Source organism: Kogia breviceps, chromosome 2 (assembly GCF_026419965.1).
Source record: "Kogia breviceps isolate mKogBre1 chromosome 2, mKogBre1 haplotype 1, whole genome shotgun sequence".
NCBI classification, from domain to species: domain Eukaryota; kingdom Metazoa; phylum Chordata; class Mammalia; order Artiodactyla; family Physeteridae; genus Kogia; species Kogia breviceps.
Window position 1 is genome coordinate 115194552 of NC_081311.1, and position 12949 is coordinate 115207500.

General features: G+C 35.0%; 1 protein-coding gene across 2 annotated transcripts in view; it reads left to right on the forward strand.

Annotated features, from left to right (window-relative positions):
- ARHGAP15 (Rho GTPase activating protein 15) overlaps positions 1-12949 on the forward strand; it is a 613208-nt gene that overhangs the window by 520538 nt on the left and 79721 nt on the right. The gene's annotated exons all lie outside the window — the stretch shown is intronic.

The window sequence follows — 12949 nt, forward strand, 5'->3', positions numbered from 1 at the left end:
ATATTCCTCAGTACCAGAGCTGAGGACCTGGCCATCTTTAGGGGTCTGTTATTCTACCTACCACACATGTTAAGTAGGATATAACATTGCTTAAATGATAAATAGTTGAAATCCTGCATTGTCCTTGCCAAAATAATGAAGCAACAAATGTTTAATGAATGTCAACTATGCATAGAGAGAGAAGTAGGAGGAGATAAGGAGGGATACAAGGCTGAAGAAAAGAAAGACCCCATAAGGGTATGCAAAAAATCCATACCTTTAAGAAGTATATGTTCTTACTATGAAAATAAAATTATCGGTGATAACTACCTTGAAAATAAGTGCTCAACAGAAGTGTGTTGATTTAATCTTCCAGAAAATGCAATCTATAATTTAGTATAAATCATGTTAAAGATTCAGAAAAGAAAATTATATTGACGAGAAATAAGGAAACAGTTTTGAAATGTGTTTTGTAGGTTTCATAATATTAGACTGTAGAATAGTTAACACTGTTGTTAAACCTATATGCAGTCTAAGTTTCAAATCCCATAGGATGGAAAATACTGTGAAGATACTCCTCTGAAGCTTGACAGTATGTTGATGTAACACTCCCATCTCCTCCTGAAAGGTTTCTTCACTGTCTTGATTCTATTTTCTTTTTAGTTTCAATCATGGTATTGTTTTTAGCATACAGAGCAAAATTTGGCAACAGCTTTGAGTTCTGAATGACTAATGAATTGTTCATCTGTGTGAAGGATCTCCCTGGTGCAAGCTCTGTGTGAGTCTCTATTCCTCCCTATTCAAAGATGACATGGTTGATTGTGGCGATATCACCCGTGTATGCAGACCCAGCTGAAAAGACAAATGAGAGACCAGCATTCCTTTCTAAAACCCCATGCCCTTAAACTATGTCCTTTGTTTGCAGGCACAATTTGCTGTTTGACAAGCCTGTACTCTGACTCTTCCTTTTTTGTGCAGTCTACATGACAGTCTCACTCTGAATAAGTCACCCTGTTCCTTTTTCTGCAGTTGATCTGTCAGTTATTTTTTCTTAGAGAAGCCCAGAGTTCTGATGTACTTGTGGCTCAAGTCACCTTTATTCCAATCCTTTGATGAGTAATTCCAACTTTTTATTTGAAGATACACAGACAATCCTGTAAAGTCAGTACAGGCCACAGAGAGCTACAGAATCATTCAAGTTCACAACACAAAACTTATCCCAATAGCACTTCCCAAAGAGGAGAAATACGAGAATGATTTAATTCATTAGGGTATAAATTTATTTGTAAATATATTCTTCTCTCCTGTATGAAAGAATCAGAATTTTAATTGTTTTTGGATATTGGAATCAGTAGCTAAGTGGAAAGTTTACATTCTGTTAGGCCGGAGATCCCTGAGTTTAGACCTTAAAATTTTAATGTAACTAACTTACCATAATTTATTATGTGCCAAGTACTAATCTAAGCACACAAAAGGTCTCAATTTCAGCTTTTAGAGAAATCCTAGGAGATGTGTACTATTATTATCTCTACTTTTCAGAAAAGAAAAATTGAGGTATAGAAAAATTGAAATATAGAAAAATTATCTTAGTTTACTCAGCCATCCGGTAGAGAGACTGGCATTCAAACCTAGGCAGTATGGTGCCAAAGCTAGCTTCCTTAGCCAGCAAAGTATATTGCCTCTCCCATGTCTCTTATCTTGGAGCATAGTTGACCATAAATCTGTTACCTACCCAAGGACTGAGCCCAGTGAGAAAATCCCAGACTTAGAACTAATACCCAGAACACTGCCTGGAACACAGCAGGTTGAATGAATGAATGAACAAACAAACTAAATCTACCGTGTCATGGGTCAAACATTTGAAGGACAAACACAAGTGTAGGTACCATATGGAAATCCAAAAAGATAATGACAGCAACAGTCGTGATTTGTTGAGCACTAGCTATATACACAAACTGTGCTAAAGGCTTTCTATAATCTATGTAGCTTAAACACCATGATCAGGCACCTATTACTCTCCCCATTTTACAAATAAGGAAACTAAGACCTAAAAGTTTATGTGGCTTGTCCAGGGTCAGACTGCTAGTTATTTATAGACCCCAAGATTTAAATCCAGGTCTTTCTGGTTCTGTGATCCAAAGACTTAACCTCTTGTGTACTAACAGGCTTTAGTCCCGTAGGACTTATTCTGTATCAGGAGACATATATCATATGAAGCTATAAGAGTGACTCTAAGATTAGGTTATATTTTATAACCTAGACAAAGAACTGTCTTAGCAAACTCTGAAGGTCTGAGAATGCAAGACAGAGTCCAGACTTGAAAGCGGGAAGTGGAGCTTGAAAATGGAAATTTGCCTCTAGGTATGTGTGCCTGGTGATCTGTTTATACTTGGGTAGAAATATTTCTACCTAAAAAAGGTAGGGAGAGGACCATAGGGCTCCAGTTATTAGAGGGATCCAGGATATACCTGATCTCATCACCAACACAAAGATTCAAGCAAAAGGGGACCAAGTGGAAGTCCAGTGTTTCACACTGAATTTAATTTTAGGCTGAGACAAGCAGCGGAGGTGACGTGATGTACAGGTCCCCCATGTAGGGCACGTAGACTGGAGTTTCTTAAGTGCCCACCACTGCTTAAGGTCAGGGCAGACCTTGGATGCTAGGGAGGAACTGGGCTCACAGGTGGCAGTTAACTGTTCCGTGGATGGACAGAAGAGACTGGAAAACTCTAGGAGTCAGGCTCCACCTAAAAAGGCTCTTGCTGCCTCTCAGAGTTCTTAGAGCAAACCCCATCTCTGCCCCTAACCTCATCCCAGCTTTTTAAAATTTATAACATCTACTTTTTTCTCTCTCCTATACAGCCTCACCTTTTTCTGTATTTCTAGTGCTGCTGTATTTCTTCTTGGTGTCAACATATTTTCTGTGCCACACATGTCATACTTTCTATTGGAGTATGATAGAAAGGGTTTGAAGATTGTAAGACTGATGCCTCAGACTCAGTTTGCTTTCTTTTTGTCATACCACCTTACCAGACCAGCAAAAGGCAGTGCAAAGGACACATAAAACCAAGGATACACATGTGGACACTTCTGCTTGCTTCTGCCAGTTCCATACAATGACAAATCCTAAATTTTATGCTTTCAACAGCCTGCACACAGTGAGGGATCCAGTGGGTCACTGGAGACCAGAAACCTCTGCAGGCATCCTGCCCTATGCATTGTTCTGCTGGTAGTGGTGACCACGCCGCCATTCCAGTCCACCCTACAACCATGGTTCTGTTTACGCCAAAGTTCTACCAAATTCCCCATTGTCTCTTATTCTAATATCAGGTCCCCTCAGACAGCTGGACTGGGTCTGACCTATTAACAAAATCTAGAGAAACTGAATTTTATATATTGAATTCATCACCAACACAAAAATTCCTGTTTAGTGCATATTTTTAATTGTTTTGTATATTTTAAATTGTTTTGCATATTGTAGGTTTCTAAAGATGAATATTTTATCCCTATTTAATCAGCTGGTAAACTGACCTGACTCACTAAACAGAATGAGGTGACTGGGTTAAAACATCAGGCCCAGGCCAAAGGAAACCACTAACAGAAATTATTGGAAAAGAATTATTGGGAATACTCATTAGTTTCTTCTAGCTTTAACTACACTACCTCCATTCTACAACTATATTTTCTCTGAGAACAATGTGCTAATGGCACGCCTACTGAGAAAATGATGTGTCAGAAAGCTAAATAACATAGTCTATGTTATTGGTTGAACAGTAATTGAACATTACTATGAACAATGTTCATGCAATATAATGCAATGAAGAAGCAGCTTTAGGTTTTGTTTTGAATGGTTCTTTTGTAAAACTATCATTTTGGTTCAGTGGTTCAAAAGTTAGGGTCCATTAACCAGTTTCCTTATATCAGTGGGAGATTTGCTTCTAGGTATGCATGTGTGGTGCTCTGAGTAGTTCTACTTGAGTAGCCCCCTGAAAGAGTAGTTCCTTGGAATCTTTCATTTGCAATGGATTTTTTTGACATATTAGAGCAGTTGGCTACAATGCATCATTTATGATTTAGGAAATAATTTTGCCTTTAATAGCAAAAGTGAAAGATTATTGATTCTACTGAAGAACTTCATCTTACAGATACCTTAAATAAGATTATGTTCCAAGGGGTTCTAGCAAAATTTTGGGGTGATTAAACAATTGACAAATTTATAGGTGTCCAGTTAAAACAATGATGGCCAAAAAAGACATGCAGTTTACTTTAGTAATGATCTATAGTCTACTTAGATCTATATATTTTTACTCTATAGTTATGCCTTCAGTTTGTTTTGTTGGGGGTAGTTCCATGAAATCAGGTGGTCTGTCATTTATCCACATCTTTATATAATCTTTAAAGACAATTATACAGCATATTAACTGCCTTATAATACTTTATTTGGAATGCTTTTACTTTTTTATGTATTTACTTAAATGTAATGTAGAATACTCATGTAAGTAGAGTGGTAACAGTTGTTTAATACGTACCCAGGCCTACTCTCGCCTCTTACACCATCAGCTGAAGAGAAAAGAATTATCATTATTGATCTATTCAAGTCTCCATGATAGAAACTTTATATAAGTTTGATATACGCCACAGACAAATAGAGTGTACTTGGTGCTACAAAAAGCCTGTTATTAATAATTTTTATTAATATAGCAGTAATTGTAACCTAGACCATCCCATGCCTGATCTAATAAAAAGAATATTTTTCCTAAATGGGAGATAAATAGCATTACTTAGAACATATCAGTAGATTTTCATTTCAGGAGAGGTATAAGTAATTGATAGAGTAATTTGACTCTGGTAGAACTAAAAAGTTGAGATACAGTATTTGGCAGACTTACCTGACCTTAACGTCAGTGTAAACCAGTATTCTCAGGTCAGAAATCAAAGTGGAGCAGAAAAATTCATATATGTAACAGACAAAACTCAGAAATTGACTCATTGTTCAAATATGAGGAGCTACCACTATTAATGTCTATAAAGAGCCCAAAGATGAGGCAAATCCCCCATATACAAATATTAGAAGACTCAAATGATTTTTAAGTTAATTAATGGACCTCATTACAGACATTACGTGATAGATTGAGTGTTGGTTGATTGCAAAATTTAGCAAAACTGTGCAGTTGCATTAAATTGGTTCAATTTAATAAAAAGGATGAAGAACCTCAACTCAGCCCTGCTGATTCATGTACAAATCATGAAGAAAATGCTGGGCCAAGAATGCAGAATAATATTTCTATAATACTGGGCCTTTACTCACTTTCCATGGTAACTTTTAATGGTCCAGTCTGAGAATTAGTTAAGCTAAATGAATATCTACATTATTTGCTTTGCCTAAAGTAGAAATATCCAAGGGCAATGGTAAAACACTTATTTAGGGTTAATTTAAACTCTAACTACCTGAATAAATAAGCAGATAAAAAAATTAAAGAGATAATTTTGCATTCCTACTCTTTTGACTATTACTGAAAAGTTGAGTTTAAAAATGCATATATTGGAAAGGCAGTGTTTGCTTCTCTCCATATTGGAATAACTGCTAATAGACTTTCTCTCCTACTTTAAACAACTATACAATTGACAAAATATAAGAGGCATTAAGATATTGAAAAAATAAAAGAAGGGAATCACATGGAATGAGCCTCATGATTGCTCTAGCTTTCTATCTGGATACACTTTGATATTGCAGCATAGGGAAATGGAGACCAGAACGGATGGTAGTATTGTTGAGTTAAAGAGGTAGACGCCAAAGTTCAAGACTGCTAAATTGGCTAGAATTCATGGAGGATGGTATGAGAAAAGAAAGGGCTTTGCAAATGGGGCTTCCAGAAATCTGCATGGCAATTCTCTATATGTGTGTGCCTGAGAGCTGTGTTACACATGCAGAAGGCTTCCATGAGGCCAAGCAGAGATACCCTGTTTCAGGGTTGACAGTTGAAGCAAGATATCTTACAGTACTGAGGTCTTACAGTGCTGAGATACATTGGGGTTTCAGTTTAGTCAGAGTAGAGAAATCTCTCTGAGCAATTTTGACATTTAGATTAGACCTCAAAAAGGCTGTAGCTATCTAACAAGACCTGTAATTGAGTTCAAAAGTGAAATAAACAACCCTAACAGAGAAATAGTCAAGTCTCACAAGATCAAAAGGATCTGACAGAAGCTTAACAATCCTTCATTAAAAACTTCTCCTCTTTAAAGAAAAGCGACTAATCCAGATTCCATACAACATGTCATTTGCAAAGACACAATGAAGATTGCTAGAGATGTAACAAAACAGAAGATATGGCCCACAATCAAGAAAAACGCAGACAACAGAAATAGACCTTAAGATGACCAGGTTAATGAAGTTAGAAGACACGAATTTTGAAACAACTACTCTAAATGTGTCCAGAGACTGAAAGGAAAAGATGGCCATATTGAGTAAACAGAAGGGGAACCTCAGCATAGAAATGTAGAAAAAAGGACGGAAGGAAGGAGGGAGGGAGGGAGGGAAAAAGGAAGAGAAAGAATGAAAACCTAATAAATGTTTTAAAACTGAAAAGTAAAATATCCAAAATGAGCAAATTTACTTTGAAATGAATGGGCCTAGCAATAGACAGGTATTTATACTATAAAGTGTCAGTGAACTTGAAGACAGATCAATAGATATTATCCAGCAAGAAGAACAGAGAAAAAAAAAAAAGTATGAAAAAAAACCCAGAATTTCAGTGACCTATGGAACAAAATCAAACAGTGTAACATACATATAATTGGACATACAGTGGGAGAGTAGAAAAAGAATGAACACAAAAATATATATATTCAGAGAAAAACGTGATCGATATTTTCCAAATTTTATGAAAAACTTCAACTTATAAATCTAGCAAGCTCAGAAAACCTTAAGCAGAAAATATACAACACAAAACAAAGATAAAATCCCTAAACCACATATTTGAACTTAAAATGAAAGATGGAAATAAAAAACTTAAAACTTTATGGAGAAAAAGGATATAATTCATGCATATATAAAAACTGTAAATTATGACTGACTTCTCATCAAAAACAAAAAGCATTGTTAAAGTGCTGGAAAAAAGTCAATTCAGTGTCTTGCCACTTCTATTCAAAGTTGTGCTGGATTTTCTAGCCAGTGCAATCCTAAGGTAATCCATAAAAACATTACTGGAAATAATAAGCAAATTTATAAACATCACAGATCAAAATCAACAAAGAAAATGCAATTATATATCTGTATACTAGCAGCAAACAACCAGAAATAGAAATTTTTAAAATGTAAATTAAAAATTACATTAAAAATGGTTTTGAATACTTAGCAATAAATGTTTCAAGTCATATATATGTTTCTATAGACATTACACGTTGATTATACAGTTAATAACAAAATGAAAACAGCATGGAACAGTTGAAACAATTGTGAAAAGAAGAAAAAAAATCAATAGGGAAAGAAAAGTCTTTTCAACAAATAGCACTAGAACAATTGAGTAAGGAAATGGGAAAAAAAGGGAAAAACTTTGGTCCCTATCTCACAACATACACAAAAGTTAATATGAGTTGGACCATAGACTTTAAAGTAATATTTAAGTCTACATAGCTTCTAGAAGAAACTATTGTAGAGCACAATATTGAAGGACACATTTAAGGCCTAGGAAGTAGGCAAAGATTTTTTAGACAATATATAGAAAGCAATAACCTTAAAAGAAAACATTTTTATTGGATTTTACAAAAGTTATCATTAAGAACAAAAGACAAGCCATAGATTGGGAAAAAAACATTTATAATACATACATCTGACAAAAATATATGTATATATTTGTGTATATACATGTATGTATATATACATGTATGTGTATGTATATATGTATATATATATTATAAAATCAATAAGAAGATAACATGCAATCCTATTTTTTAAACTGGACAGAAGACTTGAACAAACCTTCACCAAAGATATACAGATGGTCAATGAACACATGAAAAGTTTCTTGACATTAATAGTCATCAGGGAAGTGCAAATCAAAACCACAGAATACAACTTTACACCCATCAGAATGGCTAAAATTAAAAGGACTTATATAACACCAAATATTGGTGAAAATATTGAGCAAATAGAACCCTTGTACATTGCTGTTGAGAGTGTAGAATGGTACAATCATTTTTCAAAAATGTTATGCAGTTCTTAAAAATTAAACTTATTCCTACCTATAATCCAAAAATTGTACTCCTAGTTGTATACCCAAGAACAATAAAAACATTTGTCAACAAAAAGACTTGTACAAGAATCCACAAACTTTGTTCATCATAGCCAAAACATAAAAATGACTCATTTGTTCATCAAAAGGAGGATTTGTGAACAAACCACATAATGGAATACTATTAAGCATTTAAAAAAATGAACTATGGATACACACAATAACATGGTGAATCTTAAAATTTGTCTTGAGGAAAAGAGTTCACACACACAAGAGTATGTACCTACATGATTGCATTTATATGAAGTTCAAAAACAAGCAAAATTAATCTATTATGATAACTCAGAACAATGGTTGCATGTGAGAAAGATGGAGACTGACTGGAAAGATGTCTGAGGGAAGTTTTGGAAGTGAAAAAGATGTGCTATACATGTTCGAACTCAATTGGGGTGTTCGTTACTTGAGTGCATGCATTTGTCAAAACTAATCAAACTGTTCACTTAATATGTGTGCATTCCCCTATTTGGATTTTAACTCAGTTTTACTTGAACTGAAAACAAAGTATTTCAATAATTGAAAGATTATTTTGGTTTGTTTCTATTATGTTATTCTGTTTTGATTCTACATGGTTCCTATAGACACCTCATTCATTGTTTCATTAATTCTTCATGGTTCCAATGGTTCTAATATTGACTCAGAGCCTCTGAAAATGGTGAAAACCCAGAGTACCAGTTAGTTATGCTTAAAACCAAGAGAAGAAATAGAAGATTTAGACCTGATTGGTCTTGGGGATTTCCATTTTGTGAACACCAAGTTTTGGAACACATGATTGGTGTACTTGGTAACTAAATCATGAGTTTGGATACCAGAATCAGTGAGTAAACCAGGGAATGTATATTGCTATATTTATCTTTAGACACTAGAGTAGGGAATGAACAAAGCTCCCAGTTACTGGAATCCACTTTCATGCAACCTTTGTGGATTATCCCAGATAAATATGATATTTTTCTTCTTCAAATCCACATAGAAATTCATACCTCTTTAGTATGCCTTGTATTTTACTTGTGTCCGTGTCATATCACCCCTCCTAGTTGGTGTGCTCTTAAGGCTAAAAACTGTTTATTATCTCATAGAACCTAGAACATCATTTAATTTAGATCGAGTGCTTGGTAAGGTTTGAAGTATTTGATGGATTGGATTTGATTGGACTGGATAGAATAACCTTTGTAGGTAATGGAGCTACAGATCAAGCAATATTAATAGGGATTCGAGGAGCTGGATTCATTTGTGCCTTCTTATAACAAAGTTATTGAGTACTTACCATGAGTAAGATAATGAGATGAGAAATTTAAAAATCAAAGAGAAATAAGGCATAGTTCTTGTATGCAAAGTTCTATCATGTTGTCAGGGGAAAATAACAATGTGTATAACTGAAACACAATAACAAGTGGAAAGTCATGTGAAAAAACAGAGGAAGAGATACATTCTTATGAAAATGCAAAGAGGAAGAATATGTTTGCCTGTATTTTCCCTCTCCCATTAGAGAGGCTTGCTCTCTTTTAGAACAAATTTAACTCATGTTTAGTGTATGCATGTTGGGAAAGCCAAAAGGAATACTAGTAAGAAGTTTTAGGAATTCTCTTTCAGCAAAGAGTCAAGAAGATAACCTTTTGTATGAAGAATAGTCAGTATTTCTTCCAGAAATCAAGTGTGAGTGAATGGGAAGTGATTCCAAAATTTATTTATTCTTTTCCGAACAATGAGAGCCTAGTCTGTGAGGAGCTCTGGTTTCTAATTTTGTCTTTGCCCATAACTGGATGGGTGACTTGTTCATTGGCTTACTCTCCTGTATCATAGCCTTTACATCCATAAAATTAGAGAATAGGACAGAAGGTTTCAAAGTCTACTTCAACTCTAAAAATGTCATGACTATATTCTGTGCCTCTGTGATTATTATCCTTAATAAAATTTTTTATGTGATTCTGGTGAAAGAGGTTGCCCGGTTTCCCAAACTTTGTTGATCCACATGCTATTTTCATGGATAGTATTTTCAGTAAATCAATGTTAAATATTTTTCTTAAAATTAAATGACATTTTTATTTAAATAGATTTAGCTTTATTTCCAAGTAATAATATCCCTGGAAGCATACATTCTAAGTGTTCCTTATGCTTCCATACACATGAAAATAAATACATAATCATTAAATTTGTCTCTTATACAACCAATAATATGCATATTCTACTTTAAGAAACACTGTTTTACTATATTAAAAAAGACTTATCCAGTGTCTATGCCAGTTGACTGTCAATCATAAATGTTAGCAGAATAGGTCAACCTATATGCACTAGTATCTATAAAGACTAAAATAATATATGTTGCACTCAATAAGAATCTTCTAAATCCTGAATTCAACTCTTAAGTGAGTATGTGCATTACCTGGAAAACGATTTGCAAGAATAGATTTTTAAAGTTCAGAGTAAATTGGAGAAAAGGCTACTTTACATTTGAACCTTAATAAATACTTAATAACCCATAAGACAAATAGCCATGAATTACTAGAATGATTTCAAGCACAGTGCTTCTGCATAGAGCCAACCTGCTCTCTTATTTTTCTCATTATAAAACAGGAGTTATAATATTGTGAAGTTTGTTAGCTCTGTTGATTTGTGTATTTTATAAAATAAGACATTTCAATAATATGGAACCAGAACCATAGGAAAATCCATTTCTTTCTCTTCTTTTTCTTCTCTATCTAGTCTCCCCTGCCCAAGACAGCTTTAAAATGTCTCTCTCATAGAGTGGGAAAAACAAGAAGATTCCTCTAACTCTGTCCTTTTTTATGGAGGTTGTTTATTTCTTGAATGAGGGTGTGTATGTGTATGTATGTGTGTGTGTGTGTGTGTGTGTGTGTGTGTGTGTACAAGCTGAGGTCCTCAGGTGGAACCGTGGTTCCTGTGCTTTCGTCCTCGAAGCTGTTTTTCTGGAAGGGAATGGAGGCAGCTGTGTTTACAGCTCAAGTCTTGGCATACATTTACCAGAATCTATTATTCATATCATTCAGTATCAGGGAGAGATCTCAGGCCACCTGTCTATCTGACAAATTCACCCTTTTGTGAGCTTTCTGTTCATAGCAAATTATGTTCACATTGATGAATTGAGTTTTTATGAGCATTGCTAACTAACATTCTCACAGAAGGCCAGGGGCAAGAGCCTGCAAGTGTTTCTGGTCCACAAGTAAATGATAAAAAAAAAAAAAAGAACGAAAGAAAAAAAATAGTAGTGTTTAAAGACAATTTGCCATGGAGGGATAGTTAAATCATTTGGCAATGGCGTAATATTTATAATTCCAAGACTTTCCATAAATTATTGCAAATACTCTGCTTATAACAAACAAAAACATGGAAAAAATCCACACATTATTTTTCTCTGTGGCACAGAATATTCTCTAAAAACTGTTTTACATTTTGACAGGTAACCACTGACCAGGGCAAAACACGGAGTACTTGAAGTATGCCCAGCATTAATAAATCGAGCAATTTTATACGATAATGTGGAAAACTTGCAGCAATTATAGCTTAAATTCCAGCTTCATATTTCCATAGATACAAAATGGATTTTTTTAATCTCTAGAAACCCTATACTGGTTATGAAGCTAAGCCATGTGGCCTGAGTTAAATAAATGAGAGCAATCTTTCACAAAAGACTAACAGAAATCCTTCTAAATGGTGGGTGGGGAAATATCCACTGTTCATGATAGAAATGAAGATTTCCTTCAGTTTACATATAGAATTGGTTCTTCTCACATGCTTCTGAGAGAAGTTCCTTGCATTTATTCTGACTCTTAGTCTGCATTTCATTTAGAGCAACTGAAAAAGAGGAGAGGATTTCACGAGAAAGACACATTCTAGTTTTACTATACCCACGTTTCAAAGCTCTAATTCAGAATCTACTTAAAATGATAAACCTGCTTAAGTGGCAGATCCACTAGTCAATATGTATTTTTTTTAAAAAAAGGAACAAAGCAGAAATTCTACAGGGTAGTGAGGAATATCATCAATAAAAATCCATGTTCTCCTGGTCTCAGTTCACTCCAGAACTGTGACCCTGTCATTCCAAAAGTCAGATTATTACCTTCGATAAAGTACACTCTTATTCTCTTAAGTCTTATTGCAAGTCGGTGGAAAATTCTAAAGCTCTTCAAAATGTAGCCTGCCAAAATGTGTCAGACACATCACCTTTCAATGCAAAGAAAGACACCATAGCACAAAGAACACTTGGCATTATCCCTGGAAAATGCACACCTTTCGGAGGAGCAAATGGGAAGGGTGGTCTGTTCAACACCATATGTGAGGGAGCTGAACCAGTCTCATTTCTCCTTCCAAATGTTACAAGCTGCTACCTCATTGTGGTGTGTGTGACTCTGGAATGAAATTGGTGACAGCCAAGTGTCTACCTGGTCCCAATGTCAGTTGGCCTGTTGACCACTCGAGTGTACTGCTCAATATGAAACTATGCTTTAGTGGCCTCTGAGAGAAAGAATGCCTAGGGCTTTATGTTAATTTAGTAGCACATGTGAAACTTTTACAAACTTCCCAGTGGCTGCCACTGCCCTCCGATTTATGGGGAAAATGAGGAGACTGGGTTTGCCATCCTTATAGTATAGAGAGATGCAGAGACAGGCAATTTTTAAATATTTTTTTTGATCTTTCCTTCTGGTCTAAATATATTACAGATACGT